Genomic DNA, 23,638 nt, shown 5'->3' on the forward strand with positions numbered 1-23,638 from the left:
TACATAATTTATAATAAAATATAATAATTATAATTATAATTATAAAAACTCTTATTCAATGATTTTAAAAATAGTTTATGATACTCTATGTTTTTTATTTTTTTAAAAAAATTATTCATAATTTTATTTAGATTATAAAAAACATTCTTAAAATTTTCAAACATATATATTTTATTTTTTAGCTTTTAATCTTAGTAAAAATAATAGATCATAAAATACTAAATTTATTAAATAATTTAATATTTTTGATACACTAATTAATAAATTTTTTTATCACAAGTAACTTTCAAGAATTATATAATAAATACAATCTTCAATAATTACACAAAAAAAACAAGAATTAGTCTAATATCAAAAGAATTGAAAACAATATAAATATTAAAACAATAAAAAAATTAAAATTTAGATATAAAATTATAAATTAATTATAATATAATCAAAATATAATATTTAATTTTAATTATTTTCATTTAACTTATACAAAAAAATTTATCAAAAATTTTCATCTAAAATCTCTATATATATTATATTAAATTATTAATATTTTTTTAATTATAAATTTTCAAAACTTCTATCTAAAACAATTTTAAAAATTAATTACAAAATTAAATAAAAAATTCAACCCCCACCCCCACCCCCACCCAATCCCTCCCCAAGTGCCAAATGTCCCTCAATTTGTTTGATTCAAGGAGAATCATCTAGAAGCGCAGCTTGCTCTTTTCTATTCATCTTCTTCCTCGTCCAAAGGCTTTTCAGAGTTTTCTTCTTCTATTATTTTTTTTTTATCTCCCATTTTTTTTATCCCTTCATCATTATACTTATGAAATACCTTAATCGCATTTTGTCTAATAAAAATAATAGATGATGGTGTTATCATAATTTTACGATTGTTATTTCGCTTTTAAACAGTTATTTGAGTCCTTTCAAAGGGTTTATTGAATTTCAAAGAAGAAAAAGAATAATGGAATCTGGAAACTAGAAAAGATCCCATGTTCTGCTGTCTTCACTGTATTTTCCCGCGCATTTTCAAACCCAAAGTTTTCCATCCCTTTTCTCAGAGACTAAACAAAGTGTCATTTCATTCAGTTCAAACAAAGCATCATACTAAATCATTACATCCTTATAACCTCAACAGCCACATTTAGTAAAAATTTGAACTTTAAGGATCAGAAAAACAAAGAAAGAGCAAAAGAAACAGTCACCTGGAGGATTTCATTGAATCTGGAGGCATGTCTGAGAAATCTAATGACAGCCCAGAAGTTGTCTTTGGTCCAATCTCCATCATCTCGAAGTATTTGCAAAGGGCAAGAATCCTCCTCCAGCTTTTCAAGTAAGGCCTTGAGCATTGACCCATAAAAAATTAACGATTGATCAATGTGACATTGCATTACATTACATTATTGATAGAGTATTACAATTTTAAAATATAAAATTCAGATATTAAATAAAAATTTACTCATTTAGATCATTTCATTTTTAAAATTTTTTTATTTTGATCACTTGACTTTAAAAACCTTATATTTAATCATCGACCCTGATAAAATTTTTTAAAGTGAAAAGTATTACAATAAAAATAAATTAAAAACAAAGACCAAATAGCCAAAAAACAAAGACCAAATAGCCAAAAAACGAAAGTATCAATCATACAGTATCATCATAAACATTCAACTCAGCATCCCACAAATCCTAACGAACAAACTCTCAAACTTTTCTTGCAACATAATCTGTTGAAATATATATATTTTTCCTACATTGGTTACTCCATAGACCTTTTGTTTCACCCATCAAGGCAAAAATGGAGGGATGCGCTGTTCATATCTGAAGAAATTTTCTGGATCAATCATTGTCTACACGTGTCAACCTGTTAAAGTTATTCTTGAAATATTTATAACCCCAAATACTTGCTTTAGAATAACTTGTCTTGCCTTGGTTATTACTTCCAATGTCAAGATCTCTGTATTTAATATATGCCTGTCGAGGAGATTTCTAAACAAATGGAGTCATATAACTATAAAGTTTTCGAACCCAATTTATATACCTTTGAGATTTTATGTTGTCTTCTTTCCGCCAACCCACGTTATATTGGATCTTATACAAGTTGCCAGCTCTATGAGGAAATGGAGTTGCAGACTCTGAAATCTCATCCATTGACAGCTGATCTTGCCTCTTCCTCAAGAAGTTTTGACCATATGCCTTCAAATGCAGTTTCAGTAATTGGTTCTTTCACGTAGTTAGACTTTATTTTGAAATATGGACTGGTAAAAGTAGTCTGGTAATTTCTGTCGAGTAAAACTTCCAGTGATTCATTTTGGAGTTGGCCGAAGTAAAGAACAGATTCAATCCAACTCAGTTCGATGCAATCCTCTTTCACCAGCCCCAGCTCAGGAAATCTTTCTTGCATCAGTGGGATGAGCTCATCAATGCCACCAAGAAACAAGGAAACAAAGGTAGCTAGAATCGTCTTCTTCCCATCTTGACTTGAATTCAGCCTTGTTAGAGAAACTGCTGAGAAAATATCATCCAGAAAGTTGGGTGCAACGTATTGCCATTGATGAACAAGTTTGGTTGCATTTTGTTCTAATGTCTTGCCAATGGTGAATGCAGTCACAGTTTCAGGAACTGGAACCAACTTTACTTTCCATGCCAGGACAATTCCAAAACTTCCACCACCTCCTCCTCGAATGGCTCAAAACAGATCTTCTCCCATGGACTTTCTGTCAAGAATTCTCCCATTGAAATCAATGACTTGAGCATCGATTGTGTTATCTGCAGCAAGACCGTATTTTCGAAACAATGGTCCCCAACCTCCTCCACTGAAATACCCACCACCAATTCCCACAATATGGCAAGCGCCGGCTGGGAATGTAAGAGTTCTACTTTTTTCAGCAATTTTGTAGTATAGTTCACCGAGAATTGCACCAGATTGAACCCGTGCAACTTTATTTTCAACATCAACATCAACTAATCGAAAATTAACGAAAACAACAATGACTAATGGAACTTTGGAGACATAAGACAGACCTTCATAATCATGACCACCACTCCGAATTCTAATCTGCAGCCCATGTTTTCTTGAACAACGAATTGTTGCTTGAATATGAGAAGCATGCAATGGCGTTACAATGACCAAAGGTTTAGGGGTAGTTGGTGTGGAGAATCTATGATTCTCACCGGCAGACTCCAAAATATATGAATGTCGTAATTGTTTTGAGACCGCTAGACGTAAATGAGTTTTAAAATCAAAATAAATTAGGCGAGTCTCCACTAATCTTTGTTAGGGTGCGATTGACCACTCAAAAATTTATCTTTTTAATAAAACTATAAAAACGAGTTTAAAGTTTATCAAAAAGATAAATTTTGATCTACAAAAAATCAGGTTAGGTTCGGGAGTCGGTTACGTGTGAAGAATGATTAGTATCCCCACAACGCCCATAAATTGATACCATTTAATTACGCGCTATTTTTGGTGTTGGATAAAAATGGTTTCAATTTGAATTTTAACACAAATTCCCTTCATTTGGAAAAATAAAATTTTTGCTAAAGCTCTTTATTTAGGAATATTAAGAAAATTTTAAAGTTAAAGAATTATTTTAAAATTCTCCAACATTTAGACAAAATTTTAAAATAACTCTTTTCGCTTAAGATTTAATACGATAATCCTTAAAATGAAATAACAATCTTTATAGAAGATAATTGTTAGTGACTTTCCAACGTCTAGGCAGAGTACCAAGAATTATTTTCTTCGGACAGTTATTTCTATTTTATTTTATAATATCATAAATTTTTTTTAAAATGCATTATTTTTTTATTATAAAATATTTTATCATCAAATAGTAAATTAAAATTAAAGAGAGAATAATGCAGACAATTATCGATGATAACCCGCTAATGTATGTATGCTAATGAATGTCATGTAAAATGAAATACAATTTAAAAGTTGGATTCTTAAGTATAATAAGACCACCCCGACTCTCCAATATCTAGGCAGAGCTTAAGTGCGACTGTTTATATTTAAGATTCTAATTTACTATTATACTTTTTATTTATTAATCTTATTATTAATGCAAATTAAGAATTTGTGTAAAAAAACTTAATGAAGTAAAGTTTCTTAAATACCCCATCATCTAAGCGGCATTCGAAAACAAATTACTTCAAATGAGATTTTCACACGTGTCTTTAGGATTTTTAGAATATTTTGAGTAAAGGCTTGGATAGAGGTTTTAAAGGTTAGGGTTTCAAGATTTTAAAGCTTCGAATTTTAAGGTTTTGGATTTTAGGGGTTTTGAGATTTGGGGTATGGATTTAAAGGTTGGGATTTTAGGGTTTTGGATTTTAGGGGTTTGGATTTAAAGGTTTAAAGGTTTTAGGGTTTCGAATTTTATAGGGTTTGGATTTAAAGGATTTTGGATTTTAGGGGTTTTAGAATCCTAGGGTTTTGGTTTTAAAAATTAAGGTTTCGTTTTTAAGAAAATACGAACATCTCTAAAAATCTCCAACATCTAGATGAATTTTCGGAGTAAGTTCGATTTTAGTGATTTTTGAAAATTAATCAATAATTTCTCATATATTTATTTTTTATGAAAATTGATTAATAATAATTTCCCAACATCTAGGCGAAATTATTTTTACGAATATGTTTTTATTCCCTCCAACATCTAGGGAAAGAAAGTAATAAAAATTATTATTATTATTTTTTAAGCATTTTTAATACATATTTTTTAATTATTATTTTACTTATTTTCATTTTTATTATTATTAAAATAATTAACTATTTATCATAACAAATTTAAACATTTATTATGCATAAATATAAAACTTAAAATAACAAAAAAAATAATATATAAAAAAAATTAGAAAATTAAAAAAAAAAATTTTTTTTACCTGAACCGGACTGGTCAACAGTTCGATCAATGCTGGTCTGGACCGATCTGACCGGTTCAATGGTTCAATCACGGTTTGGGCGATCCAGCGGTCCGGACCGGTTTGATTGATTCATTGGCGGTTCGTCTGAATTGGTTCAAGACTAGCTAAAACGGATCGTCGGGTTGGGTCACGGGTACACGTGGATTCTCCCTGGTCCGAAACAGCATCGTTTTGGGTTTTTTTTTTATATAAAGCCAAAGTTTTTTTTAGCTCAATTTTCTCCTGTTCTTAAAAAAAATTTTCAGAGCTTTGGGGAGAGCTCGGGGATCCACCGGTGATCGACTGATGGTGTTATGCTGTCGCGTCGATCACTGTCTGAGCCATTATCGGTGGTGGTTGCCGTGGTCAAAAAATTCTGAAATCCTCCATGAAGCTCTCTTTGAAGCGATCTTTCTAGATTCGATCTCCTTTTACTGAAAATACCCTTGATCGTCGTAGATCAGAGTTCAAAGTTTTTTGTTCTTGTTTTTTTTTTTAAAAGAAAAATTGAAGCTGATGATGATTTTTTTATTTTTGCAGGTAGTCGGCGCTGGGTTCCTCGTCGCTTAGGCGAGGACTGTGTAGCTTTGTTTTTGTTTCTTCGTTTATGTGTTTGAGGACCGCTTGCTTTCTTTTAGGGACAGTTTGTTTTCTGTTTGGGTTAGAGGTAGCATTGTAAGGTGCGTGGGGTGAGAGGGTGTTTGATGTGGTTTTTTGGTAATGGTTATTGGTTTGAGTGTAGGTGACAAGGGGTTTTGGGCATTTGAGTTTGTGTTTGAGGATGTGTCCAAGATGAGAGGGTGTTTGAGGGCAATGTGTCTGGTGGGGAAAAGCTAGGTGTCGATGCCAAAGGGGTGTCCGAGAGAGAGTCTGAAAGAGAAGAGGCTAGGGTTTTAAAGAGCTTCAAATAGGGGGATAGATGGTGGTTTAGGCATGGTAGGGTGGTTGTCTGGTCTGGTGGCTAGACAGGGGCAGCAATAGCGCCGTACTAGCCCTCTGGTTTCTATCTTTTTTTTTTTATTATTATTATATTTTTTAAATATATTTTATTGTTGTTATTATTATTATTAAAATTATTAATATTAAACTGAAATGAAAATAGTAGACCCAGACAAAATCGATATCTACAACTGTCTCTCTTTTCACATTACTGAGAATTAGGAATAGGGCAAAGACAAAGACAACGATTTTGTCCGAAAGCAAATCATGAATTTTTTTTACAGGTCCAATCAAGTGATCAAGAAAACGATTGAGACGACATCATGAGTTGAAAAATAAAGAATCGATTAAGGCAACATGAAAGTCGAATAATAAAGAAAGTGATCAGGATGACACCGTGAGTCAAGGAATAACAAGATCAGGATTGAACTTGGATTGAATCACAAGTCAAAAAATGAGGAGACTAGGATTAAACCATGAGTCAAAAAAATACCGAGGATCAGGATTAAACCGCAAACCAAAGAATAAAGAGATCAAGATTAAATCATGAATTACAGAATAAAGAGATCGAGATTAAATTGTGAGTCAAAAAATATCGTTAACTTAGATCGAATCACAAGTCAGAAAATAAAGAGACCAGGATTAAACCATGAGTCAAAGGATAACAACAATAGAGATTAAACTACGATTTTGACTTAAAGAGATCGGGATTAAACTACGAATCAAAGAATGTTAACTTGGATTGAATCATAAGTAAGAAAATAAAAAGATCAGGATTAAACCACGAGTCAAAGGATAACAACAATCGAGATTAAACTACGATTTTGAATTAAAGAGATTGAGATTAAATCGTTAATCAGAGAATAAAAAAGCCAAAATTAAATCGCGAGTTAAAACATGACGGTAACTTAGATTGAATCATAAGTTAGAAAATAAAGAGACTGGGATTAAACCACGAGTCAAAGGATAATAATAGTCGAGATTAAATTGTGATTTTGAATTAAAGACATCGGGATTGAATCACGAATTAGAGATTAAAGAGATCGGGATTAAACAGCGAATCGGAGAATAATGTTAACTTGGATTGAATTATAAGTAAAAAAATAAGGAGACCGGGATTAAATTACGAGTCAGAGGATAACAACAATCGAGATTAAACTACGACTTTGAATTAAAGAGATCGGGATTGAACCGTGAATTAGAGAATAAAAAGATCAACATTTAACCACGAGTGAAAAAAAAAACGACTGGGATTAAACCACGAGTTAAGAAAACTATAGAAATGATTGGGATTAAACCATAAGTCAAAGATTAAAGATGACTGGGACTAAACCGCAAGTCAGAAAATTAATGAAATGATCGAGATTAAACCACGAGCTAAAATTAAAGATGATTGGGACTGAACCGCAAGTTAGGAAACTATATAAAATTGAGCTGTGAGTTAAAAAATAAGAGATTAGGTACTCCATAGACCAACAGTTTTGATTTTAGAGATTGTGCTAACATACCATCTTCAAGGCCATTATCTTTGTTTTGAAAAAGAAAAATATTGATTCTTCCTGATGTCTCATAAAAAAACCTTCTATGTAACTTATTAAGAGGTATGTAATGCGTGTAATGATTGTGATGAATAAAAAGACAAAAATGCCGTCAACAAATTATATCATGCATTTCCATCAAATTAATTCGACTTTTGGTTCAATTCTTTTAAACTTTAAAAGTCGCTTCTAGTAATCTCGTCCTTTTAAATCTTTCAATTTTCGACTAGAAATCTTTGTCTCATGACGGACCCATTTGGTTTTTAGTCGCTTTAAAATCTCTTTTTTTTTTTTTATTCTTTATCCCTTTTTTCTTCTTTATTTTCAGTAATCAATCGATTTCATTTCATTCTTTCTACCCTCATATTACTATTTCTGTCATCCTCATATTGCATTCTCTTTTCGAGCGATGCATTGGTCTATTATGAACTTTACCAATCAATATCTTAATTTTAAATGACAAATGCAATGATTTCAGGTTCAAAGTTGGGTGTGCAATACGATCAGTAATAGGATATTTCGGGTTTAGAAAAATAAGCCTTTTGAGACATAAAGAACAGTTAACTCAAAAGTATTTCAAGAATCAAATATCAATTCTCTAAATAATGAACATTTAGATGACCTTGGCCTACTCAGACTAGGTCTTTTCTAAAAATTCGTTACATTTACGATCTTGTCACCTGTGATTTCATATGACCAATCCTTGCCCCACATCTATGACTAATGAGAACTTGCCTTTTAAAAGTCAACTCTTTTAATTTTGGTGACAATTCATCCATTCGGTGCCACTTTTTCGTTCTTTAAAAAACTTTTTTCGAGCTCTACTTTCATTCAAGCTGCCTTTTCAGGTTTTTAGCTCAAATGACCCCTTTTGATTCAAATCGTCCTTTTTCAAATTTTTAATCTGAATCACTTCTTTTATTTTTTGTATTTTTTATTATTTTTTTAAGCAAACTATTTCTTGACAGTGTTCGAATTTACAGGATTTGACAATTCAGCATCATCTATTTCAACAAAGATCAGAACCTCACTAGAAAAGGTATTTTTTACCTCATATGGATCTTCTCAATTGGGCGTCCATTTTCTTCTATTGTCATGTTGATATGACAAAATCTTTTTCAAAACTAATTTACCCTCACGGAAGCATCGAGGTTGTATCTTTTTGTCATGTGCTCGCATGATTCTTCTTTAATACATTTATCCATAACTGAGTGCTGAGAACTTTTTCTCTTCAATAAGATTCAGTTGCTCGAAATGATCTTGAACTCATTCTGCCTTGTCCAATTTTATCTCCATCAACACTCTCAAAGAAGGAATTTTTACTTCAATCGGTAATACAGCTTTCATCTCATACACTAGTGAAAATGTGGTAGCTTCTGTGGAAGTTTGGATTGATGTTCTATAGGCAAGCAAAGCAAAATGTAACTTTTCATGCTAGTCCTTATATGTGTTAGTAATTTTTTCTAACATTCTCTTGATGTTTTTATTTGCAGCTTCCATTGCACCATTCATTTTTGGGCGATATGGTGCTGAATGATAATGTTCGATCTTGAACTGTACATAATTTTTTCATCATTTTATTATTTAAATTGCTAGCATTATCTGAGATGATTCTTTTCGAGAGCCCATACCGGTATATTATCTCTCTTTTTATAAATTTATACACCACTGATCGCGTAATACTAGCATACAAAGCTGCTTCTACCCATTTTGTAAAATAATTGATTATCACAAAGATAAATCGATGCCCATTTGAAGCTTTTGGGGTTATGGGTTTGATCACATCCATTCCTCACATGGAGAAAGGCCATAGTGGTGCCAAGACGTGCAGCGAAACTAGAGGAGAATAAATTTTATTTGCATAAATTTGGTATTTATGGCATTTTTTAGCATAATTGATACAATCATTTTCCATTGTAGGCTAGTACTAACTAGCTCTCGTGATCTGTTTGGCCATCATATACCCGTTAGCATGTGTTTCATAAATTCTTTCATGTATTTCTTCAAGTATCCTTCTCGCCTCCATAGCATCGACGCACCTTAGCAAAATTTAATCTCAACTTTTTTTATACAAGATTTCTCTATCAAGCGTAAAACCTACTGCTAATCTTTGAATAATCCTCTTATCATTTTTTGAAGCCTACTCTGGGTAGTTTTGACACTTAATATATTGTATAACGTTATAGTACCAAGGTTGTCGATCTACTTCTTCTTTCATATTTGAACAGTAGGCTGGTAAAATTTTCATTTGTACTCTAATGGGTTGAATTCCCGTACTATTATTTAACCTAAACATTACTGTCAAATTAGCCAAGGCATCAACAATCTAATTTTCTTTTTAGGGAACATGCTGAAATTAGATCTCTTTAAAATATTTCATTAAAGCCAGTTATGTGCTTTTGATATAACATTAATTTCGGGTCTCTGGTTTTTCATTCACCTTTTAGTTGATTAATTACTAAGGCTGAATCTCCATATACTTTTAGTGTTCCAATCTTCTTTTCAATGGTCATCTAGAATGTCATGACGCATGCTTCATATTCAGCAACATTGTTTGTGCAGTTGAAATCTAACCTTGTGGTACAGGGGTAGTAATTCTCTTCTGGTGATATTAGCATTGCCCTAATGCCATGCCCTATTATATTGGATGCCCCGTCAAAAAACATTTTCCATACTTATCTTACAAGCCTTTTATCTTCATCATGCAAGATTGCCATCAAATCTTCATCTGAAAACTCAAACTTCATAGGTTCATAATCTTTTGTAATTCGATCGACAAGAAAATTAGTAATTGCACTTTCTTTTATGGATTTTTGTGTCATATACATAATATCATAATCTAATAGCATGACCTTCCATCTCGCTAGCCTGTCTAATAAAGATGGTTTTTCAAAAATGTACTTGAGGAGATTCAATTTTGATATTAGCCACGTCATATGGTAGAGCTTGTATTGCCTAAGTTTATGAGTAGTCCAAGCCAGGGCACAATATATTTTTTCTATTTGGGGGCACTTGGCCTCATACTCTGTAAACTTTTTACTTAAATAGTATATAGCATGCTCTTTCTTGCTAGTTTCATCTCTTTGCCCCAATACACATCCCATCAATTTTTTTTGAATCGTTAGATATAAAATTAACGGTTTTTCTGCAACTATTGGAACCAAAACTGGTGGACTCATCAAATGCTCTTTAATCTTTTCAAATGCATTTTGACATTTTTCATCCCATTCACTAGGATTATTTTTGTGAAGCAACCTGAAGATTGGATCACATTTCGAGGTAAGTTGGGATATGAAGCGAGAAATATAATTCAATCACCCCAAAAAGCCTCTCATCTCCCTTTGTGTGTGTAATGCTGACAATTCTTGAATGGTTCAAATTTTATCAGGGTTTACTTCTATACGTTTTTCACTGACTATAAACCCTAACAATTTTTTAGATTTAATAGCAAATTTGTATTTGGTTGGATTCAACTTGAGATGGTATCTCCGTAATCTTTCAAAAAGCTTTATGAGATTAACAACATGATCTTCCCCTTCTTGAGGCTTAGCTATCGTATCATCAACATATACCTCTATCTCCTTATGTATCATATCATGAAAGAAAGTGACCATCATCTTTTGATATGTGGCACCAGCATTTTTTAGCCCAAAAAACATAATTTTATAGCAAAATGTGCTCCGCATTGTCACAAATATAGTTTTTTCCATATCTTCACGAGCCATTTTGATATGATTGTAGCCAGAGAACCTGTCTATGAATAAAAAAGTGGAGTGCTTAGCAGTGTTATCCATAAGGGTATCAATATGTGGCAATGAAAAATTATCCTTTTAGCTAGCCCAATTTAAATCTCGATAGTCCACACACATTCTAATTTTTTCATCTTTCTTGGGAATTGGGACTATATTGACTATCCATTCAGGGTACTTGGCTACTTCTAAGAAATCAGCATTAAATTACTTTTTTACTTCTTCTTTTATCTTCAGTAATATTTTCGACTTCATGCATATCAATTTCTACTGTACTAGTCGACATTTTGATTTTAAAGGCAACCTATGCTCAACCACTTTTGTGCTAAGTTCTGGCATATCCTAGTAAGACCATGCAAATATATCCATGTACTCTTGTAGCAGATTCATCAACTTTTGCTTTTCAATCGATGATAGTGAAGTATCAATCCTAACTTCTTTCTTATTATCACCATCTCATAAATTTAATAGGTCAGTTGATTCTTGGTGGGGTTTTATAATTTTTTTCTCTTGTTTCATCCATTTCAACAGATCATAAAAGTAAATTATAGTCTTCTAAATCAACATCATTATCAAGCTCGCTGATATGAGTCAAATTTTCAAAATCAAACCTAGTGTTATTACCTTGGTCATCCATAATGTTCATTATTAGAACACCTGAAAATGGGTATAATCACAAAAAAATATATATTGATCTTGGCAAGGGCAAAGAGAATGGTAATGAAAGAAAAAAAATGAAAAAAAGAGAACATGATATAAGTGAAATGCATTGCATTCATCATTTTATTAAGACAATGAAAATAAGCCCATACACTTAACCTCCGCATGTTCTTAGGCAGAAGCAATTGAAATTTTTGAGTTAAAAGGTTTAAGGACAACAAAAATGGTACACCATTCTTTAAGTCTCCTAAAAAGGAAAAAAAATCTCTTCATCTTACATGATTCCTTCATCTGCTTCCACTTGAAATTACTAGTTCTCCTTGTTCAACTTTTGTCGACCCAGGATAGACATGCCCGGCTGAACGAATGGTTTCATACAAATAAAGGAGCACCATTTTTCTAATAATCAAATTTTATCCTTTGAGGCGTGACATTCTCTTTTCTTTCTTCTCCAGCATTACATTTTTTTTAATAGTAGTAGTAAGCTTATAGCCTAACACCTATCTTTTTTTTATTTTCAATCGAGCATGGTGCTCTTACGATTCCTTGTAAAGCTTTCCCTAAGCCCTGTCCGACTCACAAACCTTTGTCAGCAATCTGTTTGATCACTATATTCATAGCTATTGACAATTAAGGGATCGGTATCCTTAACCCTTCTCTTATGTAAGTAACGTTTGCTACTTTTTAAAAGAACATTCGATCACTTCTTCTGTTGCCTCAATGTAGAGAGTAGTTAAGGTCTTTGTTACCAATAAATCCTTCTCACCATTCACACAGACTTATTTTTCTTCCATGATGAATTTTACCTTCTGATTTAAAAATAAAGGTACAACTCTGATCGTGTGAATCTAAAGTCTTTCAAGTAGACAACTATACACAGGAGTTATGTCCATTGCTTGAAATATGAGGTTAAAGGTACAAGGATTGATTTGCAATGAGATCTTTATATCATTAATTACCTCTCTTTACGTATCATCAAATGCTCTTACAATCATACGGCTATTTTACATGTGAGAGAGATCCACTGAAAACTTTGATAATGTCATCAGAGGCATAACATTAATAGACGATCCATTGTCAATCAGTATTTTGGTCATACTATGGGACTTGCATTTAATAGTAACATGTAAAGTCTTAACACTACCACGTCCTTCCAAAGGTATTTCATCATCATTAAAGGTGATGAAATTCGAGGGTATAATATTCTAACCATGTGATCTACCTTCTCAACAGAAATGTTATGCTTGACATAAGCTTGTTGAGCACTTTCAGCAAAGTGTTTCTATCCGACTCAGAATTCAATAGCAGCGACAGTAAAAAATATGAGCTGATAGTTTATTTAGCTGGTCAATCACACTATACTCACTATGTTTAATAATATTTAAAAACTCATAAGCTTCTTTTTTTGACACCGGTTTGTTAACTTGCACTTTCGAGCTTACCATCGATTGAGAATCTTGGCTTTCCCTTGTGTCTTCTTCTCCTATCTTGACTTTCTCTTTTCTAGCTCTTTTTGACATTTTAGAAGTATAAATTCGACCATTTTGGGTCATTCCTCCTATTCTCATTATGTTGGCAGTATTTTTCGTACTTAGATTATTCGAGGTCATATCAGACCCTCACATCACTATATCATAATCTTATCTCCATGGGACTGCTTTGTCAGTCTGATAAAAGAATGAACTAGAGACATAAATGGTCATTGGTGTCTTGGAAGAAGAGATGGTTTTCTCAGTTAAGGGCTCTGATTTTTCATCATAGTAGACAGAGAGAGGTTTGGGGATAACAGACTTGCCAAAATGCTTGTCACCCACTGCATTCACACTATTTCCATTACATTCATCATAGAATTTAATGATGACCTCATCCATCAAGCTCTGCAATGTTCACTTAAAGACTTCACAACTTTGGATTGAATGTCCAATTGTTTCCCCATGGTATTTGCAAAAATGGTCAGAGTTTTCATGACTTCCATTGTCATCCAATAATAATGGTTGAATCATGCTCGTCTTATACAAATAATCATACACCCATTCAAAAAGAATCTTTATTTCATCTGTGGATTTTTTGATCTTCACATATTTTTCTTTACCTACCATATTGATTTTCCCTTCGGTGTGATCCAACAAAGGGTTTTCACTGACACTTGGCTTGAATTTGGTATCAAAAGATAAAAGCCCATCATTTATCAAACCTTGCACCTTGTGTTTTAGTGCTATGCAATTTTCAGTAGAGTGTCCTGTAATCCCGTAATGATAATCACACTTGGCGTTAGGGTCATACCAATTTGGGTACGATGGTTTTAATGATTTTGCTTATGAAGGAACGATAAGATGGTTTCTCACTAACTGAAGGTACAAATTAATGTAAGACATGAGAATTGGATCAAAATGAGATCTTTCCCGATTGTTATTATTTTATGAATTCCTTTGATTGCTTTTTGGATAGGTTGGTTGGGTAAATGGTTGAGTTGGAGGTGTAGTTGGATGGTTGAGGGCTATAGCTTGGTCTAGGCAGTGGTTGTTGGGGTGCTCGATAATGGTATGATTGTTGAAAATTTTGGTTAGTGGCAGGGTAGTGGGGGGGTATGGATTATATGGGATAAAAATATGGTGCAAGGGATTTTTGTGAATGACAACATGTGTCTTCTGCTCTTTCTTCTTTAAAGTTGCTATTTTCTTTTTGGACCCTTCAATTTTACCATTTTTTATAGCGTTCTCTATCATCTCTCCTGAGATTACCATGTCAGAGAAGTTTTTTGTGGTATTCTCCACCAACCTGTCATAGTATGGGACTTTCAGTGTGTTGACAAATAACACAGTTATCTCTTTTTTAGTCAATGGTGGTTGGACCTAAGCTATTGTATCTCTCCACCGATATGCATATTCTTTGAAAGTTTTTGTTGATTTCTTCTTTATATTTTGCAATGACAACTTATCTGGGGCTATATCTAAGACATGCTTATACTGAGTAAGAAAAATTTTGGCCAAGTCTTTCCACGAGTGGATCTTGCTTCGATCATTTCACATATCATTTTGCTACTGAACTAGTCAAACTATCTTAGAAATAGTGTATCAATAGTTTGTTAATATAAGTATGACCCATCATCTTTCTATAAAACATGGTAATATGAATGGAAGAAAACTTTGTTCCATCGTATTTCTCAAAATCTAAGGTCTTGAATTTTGGTGGGATAATCAAGTTAGGCACTAGGCTCAACTCATTGGCGTCAACAACCCCATAAATGTCATTACCTTCAACTGCTTTGAACCTCTCCTCAAATTGGTCATACTTGTTTCAAATTTTTGAATTTATAATAGGTTCTGACATTTTGTGAGACTTTTTTTATTCAACAGGATCATCAAGATTTGGTACCATGATGGGATCAACTGGGATAGGTCTCGAGTTAGTATTCAAGTGGGTTAGTTGTTGACTTGCAGAATGATTGACATAAGGGTATGGCTATGTACTTGGTGGCTATATATGCATACCTTGAGAAACTTGAACCTGAGCCTGAGATGGAATGAATCTTAAAAGGTATAATGGCTCTTCTATATTAACCTCATCTCCTGTCCTTGACACGCTAGTGACTCTTTTTCCTTTCATTGAATCAAGTAACAGTTGTCTTAGTTCAACCATTTATGCTTCGATGCTTTGTTGTATTTCCATCACTCTTTCTTATATCTTCTCCTATGCCCTTTCAACCCTTTCAAATCTGGCTGTATTTTTTTCTTCCATGGCTCGAGTCTAAGAACTAGTATTATATCTATGCGAAATTGATTGATTTTGATTCTTTGACTTTGCTATCCTTGAACCTTAGTTTATTAACCATGAATTAGATCGCATGATATAATGTCGTTGACATTGTTGTTAGTATTTACATTTATCAAAATGCATTTATGAAATGAATGAAATGCAAATTAGGGTACTGTCTTGGATCAATCGAAACAAAAAGAAACTTTCATTAACCATGGGAGTCTTTATACATCATCTAATCATCATTGTATTTAAACCATAAAAATATTTGATTTGAGCATATTAATGCCTAGATTTATACAAAAAGTTCAATAATCTCTTACTATGGCTTTGGGTCGGTACAATCTTTCATTCCAGTGCTTTCACCTTCTGGATCATATTGCTTGCCTTTCGAATAGTCTTGTAGATTTGAACAGTTTCGATGTATTGTTGCCTCTCTAAACTTTTTGCTTTCCATATCTCTCGAGCATCAATGTCCATATTACAAGTGTGAGCCCAATAATCCTCTTTTTTTTGCCATTCAACTAAAATCTTACCATGTGACTTTGATTGCTTGTCAATTGAAGCTTCAAGCTCATTAATTCATGCTCTAGAGCTTTTTTCTCACTTTACAAAATGAAGTTCCTATTCTATTCCTTATTTAGTTCGGCTTTTAGCTTTTCATTTTCTCTTTGGTGCCTTGCTACCTTTTCAAAAGCTCCTGAAAGTTTTTTTTTTCATTCATGTTGTTCTTTGGTAAGTGCAGAGATCATTTCTTTGTTCTATTGAGCTCTATTCTTCCAATACTCCACCATATCTCGTAGTTCTTCCACATCCTTCTTGGATCCCTTCAAAGATCTAATGTCTAACCTTAATTTTTTATTTTTTTGAAACAGATTTTACAGATCTTCTTTTAATACTTTTTGTTCTTTGGTCAACTTTTGTACTACATCATCTCTCATCATTAAATCATATCTCAATTGGTTAACATGATCTATCATAGCCATCTTCTCTTTCTTTAACATTTTCTTTTCAATCTTAAATTCTCATTGGACGATCTCAAAAGTTGATAATGCTGGTACTAAAATAAGAGTTGGTAACTTTTCTGAAACATCGACTGGTAGAGGCCTAATTTTGTTAACCCTTTTCATCATCCACGTAAGGTAACCTTCTATAACATTATTCACAAATCTAGCTAGGCTCATTCGATTGACCTACTTTCATGCTTTGATGATTTCATGAACCCTTTTCACATAACCGAGTGTCGTATAATCAAACTCTAGTATACTGAGCCTATGAGTCATAGGGATGAACTGTCATGAATCATATTATCTTTGAATCATAAGAGGTGCATAACTCACTGCTGTTCTTATTCCTAACAAAGGTACCCATGACTCATCTCCACAATTATATAAGATGGCCATCGAAAGCATCCATGATGCCCTCTATATTACATCATCGCTAGTGAGCTTTAGAAAGAATGCCAACCACTGATCTTTTGTCTAATCTTTTCTCTATTCTTTAGTAGCAAACTCTTTGATACAGACAAAATGAACGGAGAATGGTCGAAATGATGTCTTTTCTTTCTCAAAAAAGGGTTCTGAGCCAAACAAAAAGTAATTGCGTATATCCTATAAATCGTTTTTCATTTTTCTTTCGACAAAAATTAAATGATCTAACAGTCTCTACCAAAATAATTGGTGAAGGGTTTATACCTTTATCTAATTGCTCAAAAAAGTCAACCACTAATGCTTCTATACGTCTTAACACTTTAAGAAATATCATCAATCCATACACGGCCAAAGCAAACATATTCAACCTCTAATCAGTATCAATATACTTCTTTATGTACTTGAGTAAAAAAGTTAATGGAATGGTCTCAACCCTATTCTTTTTCTTCTTGTGCTTATCTATCTCTTCAACCCCTACTTGCATGATTTTGACTAACTTCTTTTTATATCTGATAGTCTTATGCTTTTTTCAATAGATCTTATCTTGATTGGTAGACTCTATCCAAAGTAAAGAAGAATATTTTTCAATTGTGAGGGCTAAGTCTTCTTATTTGAATACAAAGCATTGATAAAATGGATCCCAAAATTATATTACGGCTCTCATTAGCTGTTCATCAACCTTCACTGACATAAGCAGTGCCACATCCCCGTATTTCTTGAAAAAGATTCCTTTTTCTCTATTTCTCATTATTTCCAAATAGCTTTCAATTTTGATATATCATTCTGACTGAGATCTATATGCATTGATTGTGGCAGCATCGATATGTGACCATCTACTAAGCAATCTTCTTTTTTCTTTTGAGTACTTTTTGAATGGCTCTTGACCTCTAAGTAGCTCTTACACACGGATGACATCCTTTAGGTTTTTTGAAAGTTTTTCTTGCTGAAGATTGGTCCAAAACTATTCCCTTTAAAAATATGGTACCTATATGATGCCTGCAACAAAATTGAAGACAATAAAAGAATTAAACAAATCAATAATGTAAATAAAAAAATAAATAAAAATGAGTAAATGAATGAACAAGTATAACATACGTCATAACAGAATACACATAGTGTTCTAATTTAGGTAATTTTCTCGTAAAAGGGACAACATGGCTCTATCCTAAAGTTGGACCTTACGGCTTATCATATGTCGGGTTAAGATTTATGTGTCTAAAGGTTTCCAAACTATTCCTCACATCATTATCCATTATAGACTAATAAGGCTCCCCGATTCTCACCCACTACAGGCTACTAACAGAAGAGGTTCAATTTGAGTGAAAGTATTTCGCTAGCAAATGTGAAGGTTATCACCTCACGAGAGCGTAGCTACTTCATTTTCTCCTAAAAGAGATAGAGCCCGGGTTTAAAGCTCATGCATGAATATGCAAAGTGTGTGCAAAATAATGTATTAATTGAAATACCATAAACACAAAATTAAAATAAAATAACAACTAACATATAATTTATCTTATTCATTAACATATATATTTTTGAAAAAAAAAAGTAATGGAGATTAAATGAAATGTCAAATAAAACTAATTAAATCCAATAATTCTTAATAACGCATAATTAAACGTTTTGGCTTGACTCTAGAATTTGGTCCACAGTGGAGTCACCAAGCTATTGTAATGATTTTGAGACCGCCAGATGTAAATGAGTTTTAAAATCAAAATAAATTAGGAGAGTCGTCACCAATCTTTGTTAGGGTGTGATTGGCCACCTAAAAGTTTATCTTTTTAATAAAACTATAAAAACTAGTTTAAAGTTTATCAAAAAGATAAATTTTGATCTACAAAAAACCAAGTTGAGTTCGAGAGTCGGTTTTCGTGTGGGGAAGGATTAGCACCCCTACAATGCCCATAAATTGGTATCATTTAATTACGCGTTATTTTCGGTGTTGGATAAAAATGGTTTTAATTTGAATTTTAACACTAATTCCCTTTATTTGGAAAAATAAAATTTTGCTAAAGCTCCTTATTTAGGAATATTGAAAAAATCTTAAAGTTAAAGAATTATTTTAAAATTCTCCAACATCTAGGCAGAATTTTAAAATAACTCTTTTCGCTTAAAATTTAACACGATAATCTTTAAAATGAAATAACAATTTTTATAGGAGATAATTATTAGTGACTCTCCAATGTCTAAGCAGAGTATTAAAAATTATTTCCTTCAGACTGTTATTTCTATTTTATTTTATAATATCATAAAATTTTTTTTAGAATGTATTATTTTTTATTATAAAATATTTTATCATCAAATAGTAAATAAAAATTAAAGAAAAAATAATACAGACAATTATCGATGATAACGCGCTAACGTATGTATGCTAATGAATGTCATGTAAAATGAAATGCAATTTAAAAGTTGGATTCTTAAGTATAATGAGACCACACCGACTCTCCAATATCTAGAAAGAGCTTAGGTGTGACTGTTTATATTTAAGATCTCAATTTACTATTATATTTTTTATTTATTAATCTTATTATTAATGGAAATTAAAAATTCATGTAAAAAAACTTAACGAAGTAAAGTTTCTTAAATACTGCATCATCTAGGTGGCATTTGGGAACATATTACTTTAAATGAGATTTTCACACGTGTCATTAGGATTTTCAGAATGTTTTGAGTAAAGGCTTAGGTAAAGGTTTTAAATGTTAGGGTTTCAAGATTTTGAAGATTCGGATTTTATGGTTTTGGATTTTAGGGGTTTTGAATTTTGGGGTTTGGATTTAAAGGTTGAGATTTTAGGGTTTTGAATTTTATGGGTTTGAGATTTTAGGGGTTTGGATTTAAGGGTTTAAAGGTTTTAAGGTTTTAGATTTTAGAGGGTTTGAATTTAAGGGATTTTGGATTTTAGGGGTTTTAGAATACTAGGGTTTAGGTTTTAAAAATTAAAGTTTCGTTTTTAAGAAAATGCGAACATCTCTAAAAATTTCCAACATCTGACGGATTTTCGGAGCAAGTTTGTTTTTAGTGATTTTTGAAAATTAATCAATAATTTCTCATATATTTATTTTTTATGAAAATTGATTAATAATAATTCTCCAACATCTAGGCATAATTATTTTTAAGAATATATTTTTATTCCCTTCAACATCTAGGCAGGAAAAGTAATAAAAATTATTATTATTATTATTATTATTATTATTATTATTATTATTATTATTATTATTATTATTATTATTATTTTAAGCATTTTTAATATATATTTTTTAATAATTATTTTACTTATTTCCATTATTATTATTGTTAAAACAATTAAATATTTATCATAACAAATTTAAACATTTATTGTGCATAAATATAAAACCTTAAAATAAAAAATATATATATATATAAAAAATTAAAAAAATTTTTTTATCAGAATCGATCGGTCAACGGTCCGATCAACGCTGGTTTGGACCGGTCTGATTGGTTCGACGGTTCAATTGCTGTTCAGATCGGTTCGATCGGTTCACTGACGGTTCATTTAAAGCGGTTCAAGGCTGGCTGAAGTGGATCATCGGTTCGTGTCACGGGCACACACGAATTCTTCTTGGTCCGAAACAGCGTCGTTTTGGATTTTCTTTTTATATATAAAGGAATTTTTTTTCTAGCTTAGTTTTCTCCTATTTCTAAAAAAAAATTTTCAGAGCTCTAGGGAGAGCTTAGGGGATCCACCGGTGACCGACTGTTGGTGTTGTGCTATCGCGTCGGCCATCATCTAGGCCACTGCTGGTGGTGGTCATCATGGTCGAAAAATTTTGAAATCCTTCAAGAAGCTCTCTTCGACGCAATCTTTTCATATCCGATCTCTTCTTCATCGAAAATGACCCCGATCGACGTAGATCGAGATTCAAAGTTTTCTGTTCTTTTTTCTTTTAAAAAAAAATTGAAGCTGATGATGATTTTTTTTTATTTTTGCAGGTAGTCAACGCTGGATGGCGAGGACTGGGTGGCTTTGTTTTTGTTTCTCTGTTTGTGTGTTTAGGGACTGTTTGCTTTCTGTTTGGGTTAAAGGTAGCATTGTAGGGTGCGTGGGGTGAGAGGGTGTTTGATGTGGTTTTCTGGTAGTGGTTATTGGTTTGAGTGTAGGTGACGAGGGGTTTTGGGCATCTGAGTTTGTGTTTGAGGATGTGTCCAAGATGAGAGGGTGTTTGAAAGCAGTGTGTCTGGTGGGGAAAAGCTAGGTGTCTGGTGCTAAAGGGGTGTCCGAGAGAGAGTCTGAAAGTGAAGAGATTAGGGGTTTTAAAGAGCTTCAAATAGGAGGATAAATTATGGTCGTAGGCGTGATAGGGTGGCTGTCTGGTCTGGTGGCTGGACAGGGGGTTGGACAGGGGCAGCAATGACGTCGTACGAGCCTTTTGATTTTTGTTTTTTTATTATTATTATTATATTTTTTAAAATATATATTATTATTATTATTAAATTTATTAATATTAAATTGAAATAAAAATAATAGATCCAAATAAAATCGGTGTCTATAATGAATACGAAGAATTATTTGGTGTGTAAATGACTTTAGAAATGGAAGATGAGTTCATGGGAGGAAGAGAAGAAAGGCAATGAAGAAAATTTTCATGTGGATTACCTAAAATTGGCCATTCTAATGAGAATAAAACGTTACAAAGAAATGGAAAGATTGAAAAATGAGAAGACTTCATTTTCGAAGGTTGATTTTGTGCCATGCATTTGAGTTTATTTGGAGTTCCATTATTTATAATGTGGCGACCAAGGATTACGTGGTACTAATTTAGAAGACGTGAAGTACTAGGATGATGTGAAAACTATCGAACACATTCAAATTACGCTTCTTTTAAATGTCTATCTGGTCAAAGATACTCTGCTCACGAGATTTGTCCTTTGTACTCCAGTTAAAGAAAATTGACCAAAATGCTAAAAATATCTCTTGAATTATTTATTTTTTAAAATAAATTTTTATAGGTTTATTATATCTAAATAAAATTTTATTTTTTTAATTTATATTTAAATAAATTCTTACTTTAAATAAAAGATTTATTTATTTTAAAAGTTTATTTAATTGTAAATTAAAGATTAAGTATTTATTTGATTATAAATTATAAATTATAAATTATAAATTATAAATTTATTTGAATGTAATAAAATATAAGTATTTATTTAAATAAAATGATAAAATTTAAAATTTTTTTATTATTTTAGCCTAAAAAAATTTCTCTGGGGTGATATGCCAAGACCATTTGGCATATTTGAAATCAAGTTTGATAAAAAGAAGTGCATGCTCCTGGTCAATGACTAATATGAATTAACTTTGTTTATTTTTATTAGAAGTGTAATCGATTAAATTTGAACTGATATAATATTAAATTTAAATTTGAGTTTGATTCGAAATTTGATTTGAATTCGATTGAGTTTATTATTTTTAACTCGAATTCGATTTGAGATAAAAATTAAATTATTCGAACTTACTTGATCAAATTTATATAGCATATAAAAACAAATTTAATTTTTATATTTAATAAAAATTTAATTATTTATGCTCGAATATGAATTTAAATTTTACATATTTTATTAATTAAAATAATAAAAATATATTAAAATATAAAAATTCGATTAAGTTCGTAAGTTACGTGAATCAAATATAAAAATACTTAAACTTAACTCTATCAATAAATCAAACTACTTAAATTCAACTTAATAATAACCTAATAAAATTTAAAACTTATTCAAATTAAATCTAAATAACTTCCAAATATTAACATATCATTTATAACTCTAATCCTTATTTTACTTTTTTCATTAAAAAAATGATGTCATCACTGTGGAAAGCCTTCCGTCTTTCAAGCAGTCCTATCAATATGATAACAAATGGAGGCTAATTGTATATCTTGCACTTTAGTTTTGTTTGTATATGGATTTTTCTAATTTTCTAGAGTTCACTTCCTTTTCAACATTTATGTTGGGAAATTTCTTGGCAATTAAGATCGTTAATTTGCTTGGTGGAGATAGAAGTATTGATGGACAAGCATCAAAATTTAAAAAAAAAAAATCAGTGGATTATTCGACGTCAAGATCAATATATAAGAAAACAAAATCACATGTAAAAAATAATATTTAACATGATTTGATTTTTTTTCACCCTACTTTCATAAAAGAGAAAAAAAAAGTTAATTATAAACATAGAATTATAAAAATACAAAATACTCAAAGCCAAACATTAAACTAGCTCGTTAGTGTTTAAACTATACTCATGAAATTATCACATATAACCTAATGTTTTTTGCACTCTTTGTGACATCCTTATAACTTTGTAATTAAAATCTTTTAAAGGAATCTTATATCTCTCTATTTCTTGCAACAGACACTCATTTTATCCAAATTATTTATTTATTTATTATTTATTATAATTTTTGTGAAAATTTTAAAAAAATAAAAATCATAAAAAAAATTTAAAATCATAAAAAATTTTGAGTATTGAATTGGTGAGAATCAATGATAATCTCAACATTCAAAAAGTCCTAATAATGAAGTCATTTGATCTTCTTAAAAAATGAATGGAATTTAATAAAAAATAGAAATGAAGGTTGAAAAGAAATCAAATCATAGACTCAAAATCAAATTAAATTTAAGAAAGTTTTTAGAGGATGTAAAGGCTTCTAAA

At 31.5% G+C, this 23,638-nt stretch overlaps 1 pseudogene; it reads right to left on the bottom strand.

The window, feature by feature from the left end:
* Positions 1-1,784: 1,784 nt before the first annotated feature.
* On the bottom strand, positions 1,785-21,799 carry LOC111307047 (tetrahydroberberine oxidase-like; annotated as a pseudogene).
* Positions 21,800-23,638: the final 1,839 nt, after the last annotated feature.

Source organism: Durio zibethinus, chromosome 22 (genome assembly GCF_047325235.1).
Source record: "Durio zibethinus cultivar Kanyao isolate XHJ-2024 chromosome 22, ASM4732523v1, whole genome shotgun sequence".
NCBI lineage: Eukaryota > Viridiplantae > Streptophyta > Magnoliopsida > Malvales > Malvaceae > Durio > Durio zibethinus.